General features: G+C 37.7%; 1 protein-coding gene across 2 annotated transcripts in view; it reads left to right on the plus strand.

The window, feature by feature from the left end:
* pvalb6 (parvalbumin 6) overlaps positions 1-17659 on the plus strand; it is a 71587-nt gene that overhangs the window by 50210 nt on the left and 3718 nt on the right. The window lies entirely within an intron of this gene.

Raw genomic sequence — 17659 nt, forward strand, 5'->3', positions numbered from 1 at the left:
TACACAATGTAACTACAGAAGAGTCAAGTTTTAAATAGGAAAAATATCGAAACTCTTTGGTTATTTTTTAGCGCGATGCTAATAGTCTAATCAGATTCAATGGATTATGCTAAGCTATGCTAAAAGTGGTACCACCAGACCCGGAAATTGTCTAAATGGATTCCAAACGGTAAAAATCAAATGTTTAACTCTAGAGGAGCTAAAAAGTCAGCCTATTTTCAAAAAAAGTGGAGTGTCCCTTTAAGTGATGGGTAAACTGCCGCTGCTGTCACTACCATTGAGCTTAGGTGGCCGTGGTTTCAGCAACCAGCCACCTGAGCTTCACCCACGTTCCACCTCTTTACCCATTTTCGGTGATGCGCTGCCAAGATTGCGACGGCAGGCTCTGCCAACTATTGGCTTTAAAAAAGCTTTTCACAAACCTGTAGGTGACGTCATGGACACCATGTCCATAGCCTATGGTGCCGACCCACAATTTAAAAACCCCTGTGCTAAACGGATAAATTGTAGTAAAAGTAATAAAAGTAAAAAAAAGTAAATGTCATACTTGGGTACTGTGGAAAGAAAAATAGCCCATTTAAATTGTCAAATGTAGCGTGCGATTACTTTACAAGCACTAAAAATGATTGAAGTGTCACTTATCTCTGTCTGTTCTTCTTAAGAAAAGTTCACTATTAAATCTCGAAAATCAAGCGGGTCGCTTTTTACATCACAGGTCAATGGTCTGTTTTAAAATCCGCAGTCTGTTCTAATTAGGCCCGACTTCAAAAACAAACTCCAGTGGTATTTCAGACAGCAAGGGCGAGTTCATTTCCAAGCGCACGTTGTTATGGTGATACAGAAAAATTATAAAAGCAAAACATGTTTTTTTTACAATTATCTCTGCTGTATTAACAATATTTAATTTTTTTAAAGTCACACAAAACCCGTAATGGAAAATTACAGTGTAAATGTGGTTTGTGTGGGTACACTGTGTTTTTTTGATCAACTTGGCAAACTTTGTCACGCCTAATGCCACATGTAATATCACCAAAGGTCAAACTATTGATCTTTCATCTCAAACGCACATTTCTGAAGAGTTTTGGTTTTGAACTGCCACAAACGCACATAGGTAAAAGTGAAAGGTCACAGAAGCTTCTAGACTGGTCTCTGATGCCTGTGCACGTGTTACCCTGTTTATACGTTGTATTAAGATTGTCTCAGACTATGCTATGCTCCGGTCAAAGGAGACCTCAGTTGGGAGTAGCATGGTTTTTCTATGGCATGGTGAAGCTCCTTTATATTATTAAGAGTCTGATGGAATTTCATAGGGGGAAGGTGCATACGCCATCCCGCCGGCCCTGTGGACGAGGACAAAAGGTTTTGAAGAGTGAATGGGTAGTAATGCACAAAATGTACAGAAATAGCATGGATGAATTGATTAGAGGATAGTGCATTAAAGAGCGCTATACATTTTCTTAGTAAGTGCATTTAATGGGAATCAAATCAATGATGCAATGGCCTATATATTGAGCTTTTGAAGATTTAAATCTGTTTTTTGTTGCACAGGGGTTAATGGAGTTCTTATTGTGAAAGTGAATAACTGGCCTGATGAAAGGACAAAATGGATGAGTTACGTTCAGTGTGTGTCACTGTTGGAGGACCATATTGCTTTGAGGCAGTGATGCATTGTGGGATTTATGTTGCATGGAATAGGAATCATGCAAGACTGAACATGTGAAAGAGAGGAAACTTGCAAAGCTAACAGACCGGGGGGCTTGTGTGTACATGTATTGTACGCAGAGACCCAGACACTTGCTCAAAGCTATTTCCTCTGTTATCTTTCATTTCTTTAAGACCTATAGTGCAGTTTCTTTCTGTATCTCACTTTACTTTCAGTCGTTGCTTAGCTGTAGGGTATGATGATCTTCTGAGCTCTTATTCTGAAACGCACAGATCAGATTAGTAAGAAAAAATGTAATTTCTTTTATTGTGCTCACACAAAACAAAATTATTTATGAATTGCAAATGCTCTTTTTTTCTCAACTGTTTCTCAACACGTTATGCATTAATCATATCAACTAATTTAGATCGATCACCCAAAGGCATGCAGGATTTATTATGCACCGATAGGATTTTTTGGGCCGGTACCGATTCCGATTTAAACAGACAACTTCTGACCGATACCAATATTAAACACTTGTATACAATACTATACAGTTGGTCTATTAGCTAGTTTATTTCTGCATCAAATTATTTTTACTGAACATGGATTGGATCTAATTAACATTCAACTGACCAACATAATAAGAGAGGCACAAATTAACAAAATATAATAAGACAGCATGACAACCTTCAAAGGTGGTTTTTGCTATTCAGCATTTATTTTATTAACATCATTAACTCATTTTTTACATTTAACTGCATAAAGAAATCCATTATTTAATAAACAATCGGTATCGGCCTTTCTCGTGCTATTGCCGATATGCCGATGGTTTCAAATTCATCAAAAATCGGCCGATAAATATCGGTGGCCGATACATCGGTGCATCACTAATATATATATATATATATATATATATATATATATACATACATAAATGTAAGCTGTCCAAATAAAAAAACTACTTGCACTGACATATCTTAAAACACATATGTGTAGAGGTCTTCTTGGGTCCAAAGAAATGTACCCGACCCGAAATGACTGGAATCACATTATATCCGAACCCAACGTGCATAAATAATTTTTTTTAAACAAAAGACCCGACCCGAGGCAAACCCGAACCATTGGCAATTTTTTTTAACCCGACTGGACCCGAATGTAAACGACACCGACATGTGTGCAGTCTGCAGCCCCGCACACAGCAGTCAGACCCGCTGGTCTCGCAACCAATTTGGCGAGCTGCTCCATTTGGTTTACTTTGTTATCTGACGACGACGACACCAAGGTAACCGCTAAAATGTACATTTAAAATTGACTGACATGTCTGTCTCAACCAAAAATTGACCTACCACCAGCCACACAATGTCGCAAGTGCTCTTGGCAAACAGAGGAGAGGTTTGAAAAGGACATTGACGCACACACGCGAGAGAGTTTGGGTCTTCGGGTCCGTTCAGCAAAAACACATACATTTTATGCCGCTATTATTATACCCGAAGCATGTCCGAGGCACACGTGACCCTTACAAAAATTAACCATGGTTTTACTAACAGTTAAAACCAAAAAACTATGGTTACTGTAGTAAAACCATGGTAACCACAAAATAACCATGGTTTTGACAACCGTGGTTTTAAAAACCATAGTTAAACCATGGTTCGTGTAGTAAAACCATGGTTTTGCTGATAGTAATCAATGCACCAAAAAACAATGGTTACTAAACTTTTTTTACTAAACACAATAAAACCATGGTTAATTTTCATAAGGGGAAACTTAAGACCCGAACTCGATCGGGTCTCGTGTCGGACCTCGGGTTTTCAGATCTTAGTGGACCCATGAAGACCTCTACATCAGTGCCCTTTGTTTTGCCTCAAAATTCACACAAGTAATGATTTTAGTAAGGCATGTTTGTTAAAACTAGTTATATTTCATAATTAAACTAAGGCGTAGTCCTGGCTTAAGCTTATCCCTGTCTGAGAAACCACCCCATTAAGTCTTTAGCGTTTACGAATATATCTATTTCACATGTGCATCCATGACCAGATGGTCAGATTTGTTTTTCCTGCCCCCATACCATCACCCACCCATATTTCGAGTTTGTCCTGGTTAAGCAGAAGGCCTGCCAGACCTCTTCCAGGTCCTGCAAGACATTCACAATCTGCCTGACAAGGACAGAACGTTGCCTGCACACGGACACACCTGAAACAAGCTGTGCTTTCCATTCCCGAGTAGATAAACCGGAACAGTTTGGAACGCGTGCACGGATCAATGAACTCGTCCCTGGTGATATTGCATCACTCACGCCAGACTCAATACGGCAGGATTTTAGATTAAATCTATAAAATGAAAGCTTCGTATTTATATTACAGAACAGAAGGATATAGAGAAAAATTTACTTTGACTTTGACTCGAAGGTGTTTTGTATTGATGAAATAATGCCAATAGTGAAACAGACAAAAGACTTCTTCCTCTGGGTCTCATACGGTTTCGATAATTATACATCATTACCAGCAGAGAAATACACTGAAGCGTTTTGACTGCAAGCCTGCACAGACACACACACTCTTTAGTTCTCATGGGGTCCATGGCCCATAGCCCATGTAATTGATGATAATGGCAGTCTGACGTTCCTGGCTTGTGGAGTTTTTCACCTTGAGTGGAATTGGACTTCGATCCGCAATGCGGTTCCTCTGAGCACAACGACGGAGTTAACAACCCGGTGCACAACTGGCTTAAAAGTGAAGTTTGTTTAAATGGAAGTGAAGGACTGCGGGCTACTCGCTCAAAAGCAGCTGAAATCTAGATCTAGAGCTGGATTTATAATTGGTATTTTTTAAGAGCTTAGGAGTGCCTGAGACCCAAACTTTCCAGAGAGACATTTGTAGGGCTTGGCAGTATATTAAGTTTTGGTAGTAGTATTTTTTTGTATGGGATAAGACAATACAGTCCCTTCTTTGCATGTGAATCTCAGATGTGTAGTAATGTCAGATGTAAGCTTTCCAACCAGCTTAAATGTTGTGCATTTTTCAATTTTAGAGTGCTTTCTTACCTGCTTTATTTAGTTCTGTTGAATCGTAGTAGAGTTCGTTGTCGCACTTGGAACGGTTTGTTTGGGCAGGTAAGAATGAATCCAGCAATCGAATTCGGGTGCACAACAAAAGTGGAGTGGAACAAGCGGACTGAGACCTCCTTGAAGAGGTGGTCGTGGCACGCTTTCAAATGAACTTTCGAGCAGTAAGTTTGTGGTGAGAACGCGATCTGACCTCGAACAAATCTAACTGCAAAAAGTGCTGCGCATTTGTGAACTAATCCAGCTGCCATAGTCAGCTGCGCTGTGGAATGAGGAAGTGTTTGTTGACAGTTAAGTCCAATTTATAGTCGTGCGTAATGTCTACACTGTAGCTATGCCGTAGGTTATCCATAGCCTCTGCAAGCGCTGTTACGGCGCATTCACACGGTGCGAAAGCGTTAACACTTGATGGGAGGCTTGTCTGAAGCGTGGCCAACGGCCAATCACAGTGGCCGCAGCACATGCTCCGGTCTTACATATACGTAATTGGCTGGCTCTGCCTAGGTTATTTGCATAAGGCCATCTGATTAGCTGACACTCGCGTTGCCGCTTGAAAAGTTGAGAAATGTTCAACTTCTGCCACGAGCAACGGCAGTGATGCGGCGCTGACGGATCCACAATTCAGTTCGCCAACGCGTGACGTCGCCCTTTAAAAGTGAATTGGAAGCGTCAACGCTTACGCCCCGTGTGAATGCGCCGTTATTGGTCCACTAGAACCACTCCCATCAGGTAAAAAACTGCGTCAGGTATTTCCGTTTGCGACGGTGAGAACAAAGATGGGCCAAGTTGAAGAGTGATTTAGCTGAAACTGTAACAAACGTCGCTGTTTATTTACTTCCATCACTGCTGGTCTTCTCAAAAAATACACAACAAGTTGCTGTTTCTTCTTTGTTTGTGGGATAAACTAGCCAAGCTGCTTCTTCATTGACGGTCGTGCTGCTACTGTGGTTACAAGCGTGGATACTGCCTACCAGCGGCCTGTGCGTGTATTTGCACGTAGGAGCGGACGACGATGCAATAAGTATATATAAAAAAACTATGCTTATCCTACGCAGTCGTCGTAGGACGTACACACAACTATAATGAGCTCTTTAGCATGCGCAACAAAAGCCTGATGGCAACTCGCGGACAAACTTCGCTGTTCGCAGTCCATTAAAAACATAATTTTCAACCCGCATCTGTGCTTTATTTTTAAAATAAATAGTTTGCCTAAAGTTACAAACTATGTAATATAAAGTGACCACAAATACTATCAAAACGTGCAGACGTCTCTCGATACCAGAGTATGTGAGCGGAGTGGAATGGAAAGAATTTGCGCTCAAAGCATTTCATAATACCTCCGCTCAAGCTCTGCTCTGGATGTACAATATTCCGCTCCTCGCCCCCTCCCCACGCCCTCCTTAGTAACGCCTCGCTCCGCGTTCGCTCCATTGTAAATTTTAATTCTCTTTTGAAACAACACCAACCTTATTTACAAATTTAAATGGCTTTTTCTTTTTTCCTGTGTAGTTAAACAATACAAAACAAATGCAATTGGGGGCAAAATATATGTTTAGAAACATTTTCAGTGCCCCTCCCTTGTCTCACAGTGTTTTTGGTTCTTGCTCGTGATTGAGCTATAGTGGAGCATTTTCAGAGCGAGAGAAAATCACGACGCTCCGACCTTCAAAAAATCCGCTCCTCGCTCCTGGCAAAATCACGCCACTCCACTCCTCGCTCCGCTCCCACTCCGCACCGCTCACATACTCTGCTCGATACTATATAAACAGCGGCGTGATGTCTGTATTTTCCTCTACTTTTGCTTGATTCCCGGGTTTCCATTGGAATTTCCCACACGTTGATTCTGACCAATTGAAAATCGAACATATGGCCAACGAGTGATGCGGGTGTTATTGCATGACGGCATTTTGGTCCGTTTCAACTGGTTCGGACCAGAGCAATCAGTGTGGTGTGAAAGGGAACCAAAACTGTTAAAGGTCACGTTCTCCCTGATACCATTTTTCAAACTTTAGTTAGTGTGTAATGTTGCTATAACAGCATAAATAATACCTGTAAAATGATAAAGCTCAAAGTTCACTACCAGGCAATATATTTTCTTTAACAGAATTCCCCTTTCAAAGCCTACAGCGAACGGCCGGTTTGGACTACAGCCTACTTCCTGCTTTAATGACGTCAATAAAACAGTTTTTGACTAAGCTACGCCCACAGGAATACGTCAGTCGCCAGCTCAAACAGCTCTGCTAAATCACAACACACTAAACAAGCTGCACAATCAGAACTCGATACATATTTCTGAAGGAGAGACTTCATAGAACAAGAAAGACATCAGCCTGTTTTGAGGACAGTGAAAACAGCGCTATAGAGATAGGTAAATTTTGTGAAAAATACCGTGTTTTTTTACATGTGAAACATGAACACATGTTATATTGTGCATTATAAACACAATCAAAGCTTTAAAAACACAGATAGAACGGGACCTTTAAAAAGCTACAATTTTTGCCTTTGTTCTGGACCAAATGAACCGAACTACTATTGTGAACGTACCATGTGTCTTACAAAGTGCTGCACAGACAAAAATAAAGCACTTAAAATAAAAATAAAATAAAATAACAATTAAAAATAAAAACTAGTATTAAAAAAATGTAACGCAGCCAAGAAGTGATGTGGATGGTTGCATGTAAACATTTATTCTGCTTTTTAGAAAATAGCAAGATATTTGTTGTATAATGTTATTCACCCCAAATTACGGAGATGGTCAATATCGCCCAGCTCTATGGCTTTGTATGATCTACCTTGTGTGTAGCCTATATCTAAAAAAAGTTTAGCATGTGCTGTTTCCTGCCGGTGTGTAAGTTTGACCTATAAATTGGATTGTGAAAAACCTAAAACTACCCTGGTCCATTTAGTGAGAGTAAGAGTAAAGTGTAAACAGGAAATTGTGCTAAAAAATTTGAAATCGCAAGCTTGAACATTGATCGCCTTTGTAAGCACCACAGCTCAATGTTTCAGGGCATATGTGCTTATTGGCAGGATTGCTTCTTGAATTAGAAACGTATTTGAGATTCAGCGCACACGACAGCTCATGATGGATTCTGCTGATGAACCTGATTCATTCTGTCGAGTTCATTTAATTTTTGCGTCCTTGTTCTCAGCAGTGAGAGGAAACGGCGACTAAATGCGGCGGGTTTATAAATGTAAACTTCTCTTTCTCTAGACAACACTTCTATCATCTTTCTCTTTATTAGACTGCCTGATGATCTCATTTAATGGTTGTCAGACGAAGTGTTTGATATGAGGAGAAATGACGTTTTGGACGATGAGTTTTAGTTGCTATGAATATAGATTTGTGTCTGACTTAAAATTAGTCATGTTTTGGCTTCTCTTAAGAGAAAGGTCTCTTACTTAATTGGAGGTTATTAACAGTTTAAATTTTCTGTTCATGGTACCATTTGTGTGCCATTTTTTCTTTTTAGTAAAGATAAAGCACCTGATCTGCTCCAAAGAGCATTTTAACTTTACTCCACTTTAATTTTACTCCAAAGTCTTTCTGCGGCCGATCATTTATTCTGTTTCCATCACCCCATTCTAAGCATAAATAGACCTTCACCCCTGTTTTTTCTTAACGCTTGCTGTTTTTTGTATTGGCTCACGTAGTGCAATGTCTTCGAGTGTTGATGGATCACTGAGCGCACTGTAATGTGAAACACTCCTTCTGGGTTCAGTAGAAAATGTTTACTTCCTAATTTCTCATTCATGACCTTTATCTAGACGCAAGGCTTTAGAGTAAGAGTTTTTTATTATCAGAGGGGAAATGTTGGCTGTCTTCAACAAGAGTGGCTGTAAAGTATAGCATTACAAAGGTTTTCTCATTTTGCCCCATTCGTATTGTCTTCTCAATGCACCTGTGTCCTTCACTCTCACTCAATCTTATAGTAGAAATCGATTTTTTGTTTTGTTTTATTTATATATTATTTAGAGAGAATCGTGAACCAAAAAAGTCTTTGTACAATTTAGGACAAATAAATTTTTCATGATCATTGTTATATTGGTTCGTCATCATTAGCAAACTGAATCTCCAGGTAAAACATGTCTGTTTTGAAGTAAAGCCCTACTTTAACCCCCTAGTGCAGTAAAGTTTGTACATTTGAAGGAGGATCTCATTTTTGCATTAAAATATTCAAAAATCACAGTGTTATGGTGATTAATGCTTACATAACACGCGCTGTTTCTGCTTATCTCATGTTAATCTTGAGTACCTATAGAGTAGTATTACATGCATCCATAGTTTTATCTTTTGTTTTATCAAATGAATCAAAGACAGATCAGCTTTACCCATTTGTTCAGAATAAGCGTGTGCTATTCCGCTTAGAGTGCCCATATAAGGACTTCCACTGTACTTCCTGCACTGAAATTCTACATAAAAATAAAGCAAGGTTGTTACGTATGAATCTTTCATGTTGGAAAAAAACTTGCGAACCCTGGCGAAATGCATTTAGCACAGCAATACTCTGCAATACGTCCAACCTGTCTATTTATCTCTATGCAGCATCCTGAAGTACTTTAATGGAAACTTTGCAGAGAGTTCTCGGAGTGAGAAAATGTCAAATGTTAAATGTCAAATTTAATTAGCTTTTTTATTTCCAAATTTGAGCTGGCACATTCAACACTGTATCAAAAGAATACAAGTAATTCTTAAAAAATTGTCAATGGGTACACTGTAAAAAATTTGCTGTAATTTCGCAGCTGGTTGCCAGTAACTTACTGTTGAAGATAAAGTCTAAAAATGTTTCATGTTCATTTAACTTTGAACAAAATGTTGCCAGTAAATAACATAAATGTAAAATCTATGGTAAGTTACTGGCAGCTAGTTGCCAGTAATACCCAGTAATACTGTAATTTCTACAGAATTTTTTTACAGTGTAAATGGTCTTAACTTCTCAGATCTTTGTCTACCTCTTAAAATTCAATTGTGGCTCTTGATAAAGTAAACATCAATGTGGATGTTGTTCATAACCCATAATTCTAACTTTTACAATGTTATTTTGTGTAATGGACATGAATTGCGTTAAATGAAGAAGCTTGTTAAATTATCAATATTTTTTATTTTTTAAATCAATATCTAGATTTTTTGTCAGACAGTTTTCATCCGTTTTAAAGCTTTTATCAGTAGTATTTTACATAGTCATTGTTATTATTACCTGTTATAAGATCTTCATCTGGTAATTTTATTGGCACATAAAACGTATCTGTCCACATGAGTTCTCCGTTTTTTGATATGTTGTAACATAGTAATATATTGTTTGTAGTGTTTATGTGTTTTATTTAGATTTTTTTTATTTTTTTATTAAATTAATTATGTGAGACAGATTTTGTATTTAACCTTTTTCATTTGTATTTTTGGTATTGCGTGTGTTATTTTTTATAATTTAATTAGAATTTATTATTTGTTTTTATCAACTCACTAAGCCCCTGCAATTCCCCTGCGAACCACAAGGGGTTTGCGAATCACAGTTTGTAAAACCCTGGTCCCTGCCATAGAAGAACCATTTTCGATTCCCCAAAAAATCTTTCAGTCTAAAAATAATTTTCTTTCTGACCTTACTATAGCCTAAGGAACATTTTTGTGTAACAGAAAGGTTCTAATAATATTAAGGGTTATTTAAGGAACCAAATCCTGACAAAGCACCTTTTAGGAACCTTTATTTTAAAATTGAAATGAATCATTAAATCAATATGTTCACTTTATAAATGGCTAAATATCTGTTTGGTTAAATACTTTTGTTTTTTCAGTGAATGTGATTTATTACTTTTCCGTTTTATACCTTTTGCATCCGCAGCTCTAATTGTATAATATGTTTGTGTTGTTTCATACACACATTGTTCTGAAAACCTCGACTCGCCCACAGTAGTTTTATAAAATATTCATAGAGTTAGTGAAGTAAATGTATACCACCGCATGCTTTTGGAAAACATCAGCAGATCAATTTAAAAGAGAGCCAGAAGCAAATCCATCACTGTTTCTGACATTTCTGCTGTTTTGATCCAAGTTACAGTTCATCGTAAAGCTTTACATTATTTAACTTATCTAAGGAAAAAGTTGCATTTTTCATCTCTTCGGGTTTTTGCTTTTGTTCTCACACATTTGTTGTCAATGTTTGTGCTTTCCCCCTGGAGAACATTTTTGATGAAAGATGTTTGCAGTGAAATCTATCTTTATTATTTTTCCTGGGAGTCTTTTGTTTTTTCGGTGATGAATTTTTTTTCCATTCTATTTCTTTCTTTCACGTTAAATCACATTTTCCCTATTTCAGGCTCAGTGTGTGTGTTTGTGTATATGGGTTTTTCTGTCACTGAATACGGTATTCCCATTACAAAGCTGCCAGAGGGATCCAGCTTTATGAAGAAGCAGTTCCTTTCATGGTTTTACATTGTGTATGTTTGAGAGAGAGAATCCGAAGTCCTACATTACAGTGGCGGCCGGTGACTTCTTTTTCGAGGGCGCTCGATGCGAATTTTGTCACAACATGTATGTAGCCCATCATGTGTGTGGTTCTTAATTTCAAAATATGTGTTTTGCGCATTGAGTGATCCTATGAGCATCATGTGTCTTGTCAAAATAGGTGCATGCAAAATAGGGTTTTCTGGTTTAAACTGGTGTTACTGGTTTTCAAGCATAGCTAATCTGGTGTTAAGCTTTTTTCTGCCTTTTAGCCTAATGCTAAAAATCCCAATCAAAACAAACCTATAGAGTGCAGGCTATACTACTTTGAAAGTATTATTATGTACTACATACAACCAATGCTGATAATGGAATAGCATTGCAGATAACACAGCAGACCTGTTCAAACCATTTTTTTTTGTTTTAGCTGCTGTTACACGCTGGTCTTGTCTGATATGATTTGGGCCGGTTTGAACAGGTCTGCTGTGTTAAGACATCTGCAATGCTCTTCCATCGTCAGCCTCGGTTCTCATCACAGCCCTGTCAGACCAAGATGGGCTCTTCAAAACACCAACTGTTATAAAAGCATCTCACAGTCTGTTCCTTCCCCAGCGGCTGACTATCTTTCTCACGCATGCACATACACAATGCCTTTGATGTTTCTTTATCCCTTCCTACAAAAGTCTAAGACATGCCCTCGCTCGCCTCCTCCGCCTGCTCTTTTATACAGTAGTGGTTCTCCAGCAGCGGTGAAAGGATTTCAGTCTTAAGGGGTCTCAACGAATTTGAGTTGCGGGTCTGAGCATTATTTCTCTTTTAAGTGTAAGAGGTTGCAAGCTCGAGTCTTGCATGACTGACTGTTAATTTTTAATAAAGCAATAATAAGAGAGATGTACTAATTCTTCACTGTAAAAAAAATCTGTAGAAATTGCAGCTGAGTTGCCGGTAATTTACCGTAGATTTAAATTTATGTTATTTACTGGCAACATTTTGTTCAAAGTTAAATGAACATTTAACATTTACAAGTCTTTGTCTTTAGAGAGTAAAACTAAAAAACAGCATCAAGCAAAACATTCTGGGAAACAAAATCTGAAGCAAAAAAACGAAAAAGTTTGATGATGATTTCTGGTTCCCAGAATTTTTTGCATGAGGCTGTTATTGTATAGTTTTATTCTGTAAAGATAAAGACTTGTTAATATTTAAAATTTATTTAACTTTGAACAAACTCTTGCCAGTAAATAACGTGGATGTGAATCTGCGGTGAATTGCCGGCAGCCCGGCTGCAATAACATTGAAATTTTTACGGACTTTTTTTACAGTGTTGTGTAGTTGGTTGCACTTCATTTTGTGACTTTACCCTTTAGATGAGAGTCAGTAAGCGGAGATCTGCATTCCAAACATTGGCGACCTGTGTCGCCTTTATTTGCTGTTTGCGAAGGATAATATTTAAAAATAAATATGTCCTCTTAAATCATATTATGCTTATTATTTAATATTCTACAGCAGCAGATTTTATTTTAAACAGACATTTATTAAGTGATACAGTAAGTATAAAGCAGGCGTTTTAGCTTTTAGCTGAGAATAAAGGTCAGTTGTTATTTCATATCAGTTTATTAGTGACTGTGTGCCGCATGTAGCTATTGCCATCAGAGAAAACTTGTCTTTACTTATATCTGCTGCCAGCAGGCTCACAGAGGTTGACGCGTATGCCCAGCAATGCTAAAAGATTACAGTTGAAATCTCCAAGGCCCTGGGTTTTTCGCTGAGCCACGAGGAGAGAGATAAAATTAGCCCTCGGGATAGAGAATAAGAAACTTTTAGGTGGGAGGAAACGGAAAGGCTTACGGAAAGAGAGTTGCTTTCTAGGATATGAACAGAATGAGATAAAAGATGGCTTGCAGAGCAGGGTTCCTGATAACCATACAACTACCAAGGTCATTGGTTTTATAAGCGTAGACCACAGACTGTAAAAAAATATGGATGTCACCCATAGGTTTCTGAAGATCGTTTTTGAAGCCAATAGTAGGCGGTGTCTGCCGTCGCCATCTTGGCCCATGTCACCGCGCATCACTCGCTTATATCCGAAAATGGGTAAAGAGGCCGGACTTGGGTAAAGCTGAGATGCTTATTCCTGAAACCACGCCCGCCTAGCTCGACTCTAGTGACAGCAGTGGCTGTCCAACTGTCACTCAAGTGGCCACACCCTTAATTATTCAGAACTTTAAGGCTTAATATAATTTAAACGGGTGAGTTACAAAAAAATTCACCCCCCTCACAGTTGGTCTATACAGACTAAAAAAAATGTTGTACCTGTTGTAAACATATTGTTTTCTTCTCTAAAGATGGGCATTTAAACACGGGGGTCTATGGCAGTTTACTCCCTTTTGGAGCCAGCCTCTAGTGGCCAGTCAATGAATTGCAGTTTAAGTTACTTCCGTATTGGCTTCATCGGAGAGATCGAAAGGTTGCCCTTCGGAGAGAACACACACTCTTAAAAATAAAGGTGCTTGAAAGGTTATTGATGCCAAATGATTCACATTATGAAGGACCTTTATTTTTAAGAGTGTTTTTTAAATTATATTTCTGTCTAGAAGTGAGGGTGAAACGTGGGATCTTGATTTAATATTTCAGTTGTTTCTCCTAGACAGCAAAGATTTAGTCAATAGCAAATGGAGACTATCTAAGATATTTCGTTTAAGAAACAGACCTCCTTTGATTATAAGTGAATAATGTCTTTCATTTTTACGCTATGAAATTTTAATGGGGGTGAGTAAATGAAGTCAGGGTTTTTTTTCTCATTTTTGTGTGAACTTTTTTTATTGATGAAAGAAATAAAATCAGATTAGAAACGAGGAGGGTTTTATACTTGAGGGAGAAAGAGTAAGGAAAAGGAGGAATTAAAGATTTATCTCATATACCATGACAATTTTATTTCTTGCTCCTCTTTCCCTTTGTGTTTCTAATGCCTTACAATTTAACCTCAGGCGTAACCTCAGCTTGTTCACAGGCAGGACATTATGTCTTAGGAGACCCTGTTCAGAACTTTGATTTAATTTTTCAATGAATTATTTATCAAGGGTCACCAGTCGCACTCCCATAGAAAGTATCTGTCGGGTATGCGGAAAAACATAGTTTTGTAAAAGAAATGGTTTGTGAATTCTGCTCGGTTTGCACAAAAGTAAATTGCTGTGTTTTATGCATCGCTAAATGAGTTGACTTTGCGAAAACAACCTACACACATTATATCCGTTTCTGCGGCATACATTTAAGCTTTGTGGTCCGTGATGTTTGTGATAATGTTGTATACCCACTGGATACATTTGCTTAAATTTTATGGATAATAATCAAGGTGACATCTGAGATTGGACGCTATTGCCGTGTTAATGAATAAAGGGAGTGCAAATTGTGATTCCAAACTACAAATCCCTTCATGGCCCAGCTATAATAGTCACTTTAGTGAGGCCATACTGCTAATTGGGTTTTGAAAACTTTGTTATTTTACCTGTGATTTTGAAATCATTCCTTATACATATTTTATTTGTTTTTAATGATGGTATAGCACTTGAAATGTTGTTTAAATTAAATTAGCATCATACTCTTGAAAATAAAGGGTTCTTCATACTAATGCCAGAGAAATAACGACCTTATAAGTTGTTTTTGCAAGCACCTTATTACGATGTAAAGTGACGTATTATGGGATTAGCGGCAGTAACTTATACAACCTGTTGTTACGTTTTAAGGTTTTTGTCTTATACATCAGATTAGACACATTTTATTTTATGATTTTTTTTAAAATGTAGAAACAGTTTATAAACATTTATGGTTTTATAGATATTTTGGAGCTAACCCCACCCTCACCCTTATCCTAAACCCAACCACTTCTCAACCATATAAAACACAACACGCAAGTAAAACTACAATCAGGTATTTATTGCATAAAACTGCATAAAAGTATTACAAACGATTCGCGTTGCAAACCTTGCGAACTGAAGCCGTACGATTACTTTATTTGAGGAACTCTGTGATCAAAACATATCATTCAAATATTAACCAGCATGACGTAGTCGGTCAAAAGCCAATAGCGCTTCACATTCTTAACTAACGTAATGATGCAATCGATCACGAGAGACACAGCCAATGTCTTTTCACAATCATATATGACGTATCATCGCTTCTTCTGGCAGCAGTTTTTGAATTGTGTACACCAGATCTGATATTTACAGCGCATTGTCATCACTTTTGCATCTTTTCTTCAAATAAATCGTTTGTTTGACTTCAGTACACTTGGAATATTTTAAGTTAATTTTTAAAAAGTTGTAACTGTTTTGTATGCTGTGTTTATATCATATAATAAATAAATGGGTACGTTATTTGCTCTAAATACTTGATTAGTGTGATGTGTAATAAAATACAATTAATCCTGGCGGTTTAAATTGAAAATATATATACCAGTACATGTCATCATAGCAAAATGATACCCCAAAATATCCTTTTATACTCTAATATATTAAGTTTCACCTGCTGCCGGTAGAGGCGCTAATTTAGTAAATGCATCTATTGGTCGTATTTGGTGAAATGGACAAACTACCAAACGACCAAAGCAATCGTGGAATGCCAACAAAATGTTATGGCAATTGTTATGTATTTTAAAGGTAGCTAATAATAATAATAATTAGGGCCGGGACTTTAACGCGTTAATTAAGATTAATTAATTACACAAAAAATAATGCGTTAAAATTTTTAATTTTAAACGCACTTATTTTTGCACCGCGGAACATTTCTCATTGGATGAGTTTCGGCGGACCGATTATACTGGAGCACCAACTAGCGTTCATGACTTCAGACAACAACAAACCACAGTGAACACGAACGAAGAAGCTGATGAGATCGCTTTGGTTGGCCCCGTGGATGGGAATTTTTTTATAAAAAACGAACGGATGGAAGCGTTGATAAGAGCATGGTTGTGTGTAAGCTATGCAACAAGGAATTCACATATTACCGCAGCACATCGAGCCTCAAGTATCATCTCAATGCAAAACACATAGCAGCTAGCGTGGACATTAGCCCGACTCCGAGTACAACGACTTGGTTGAACAAAAATAAACAATATTTTGTTGCTTAAGCTTATGTATTCAGTCATTATTCATGGTATACTAAAAATCCATGTGAAAAAATAACTTCTCAATGTTCTCAGGTCAAATATTAAATGTGATTAAAATGTGATTAATTTCGATTAATTAATTACAAAGCCTCTAATTAATTAGATTAATTTTTTTAATCAAGTCCCGGCCCTAATAATAATATAATAGCATCACTTATGGTTCAACATACCACACTATAGTTTTACATTGGTGCTATACAGATACTATATAGCACTTTAAGTGGTTCCCATATGATTTTGAGCCAGTGAACCACTTTTGTGCTATTTAGCTATATTGTGCTATTTGGTACATATTTGTACTCTTTATGAAAGTGTCGATTAATAACACAATGCTATTCCTCCATTTCGTATTCTGAGGTCGTCCAAGCTGAGCTCACGTCTCTGTGAGATGTAATGATGCGTGAACATGTTCAGGTTAATAAGCTCTGCATGACTCCCACAACGAAACCTACTCAGAAGAGGTAGGGTGTATACATGTGGAGGCAGTTTGTGCACACAGTACAGCACATCCAGTCCTTTATATGACAAAACAAGCCCACAACACATTAGTGCAATAGCCCACATACAACAAAATGCTGGGTTGTTTCAACCCATGGTTGGGTAAAATCTAGACAAACCCAGCACCGGAGTATAAGCCGCATCATTCAAAAATGCGTCATTACGACGAAATAACATATAAATCACAGTGGACTATACGTCGCGTTTATTTAGAAAATTATTTCACAAAATCCAAGCTGAAGAACAGACATTTAATCTGGAAAGGCAGACAGAACAGCAGGCTGAATAGATGTCTGTACGTTAAAGATACAATTTGTATTTATGCGCCGCAAGATGGCGCCAGACCAAACAAAAACAATGATGTTGTTTACTGACGCTCTGAAGCAGGGTGGAATTATGGGATTTGTAGTCTTTAACTCAACCGCTGATGGCCATCAATCAGACGAGAACGAGAAATCACGTTGATGGATAAGGTAATCAAGTCTTATAAATGTTGCGTTTGATGACACGTTTATTTCATTATGTAAGTTTATATGTGATGTTCAAAACTAAATTGTTAGTCATATTGATATTACAGTATTAATCCAAATTCGATGGCAAACACAGCACAGAATTAAGTTTTCAACTTACAATCTACAATGATTTTTTACATAATGTATTGACAGTACAAATCTTATTGTTGTAGCATGTTTGGCTGTGCCGGCTGAGCTTTAGATCTCCCCGTTCCGAACGTCATTGAAACCAGCTGAGCCACATTCAAGTCAGCAGTGCTAAAGCTGGTTTTGCCCTGGTTGACCTCCACCTGATCTCAGATCAATGAAATCAGGTGCCAGCTAAAGTACAGCTTATACTTTC

This window comes from Misgurnus anguillicaudatus, chromosome 19 (assembly GCF_027580225.2).
Source record: "Misgurnus anguillicaudatus chromosome 19, ASM2758022v2, whole genome shotgun sequence".
NCBI classification, from domain to species: domain Eukaryota; kingdom Metazoa; phylum Chordata; class Actinopteri; order Cypriniformes; family Cobitidae; genus Misgurnus; species Misgurnus anguillicaudatus.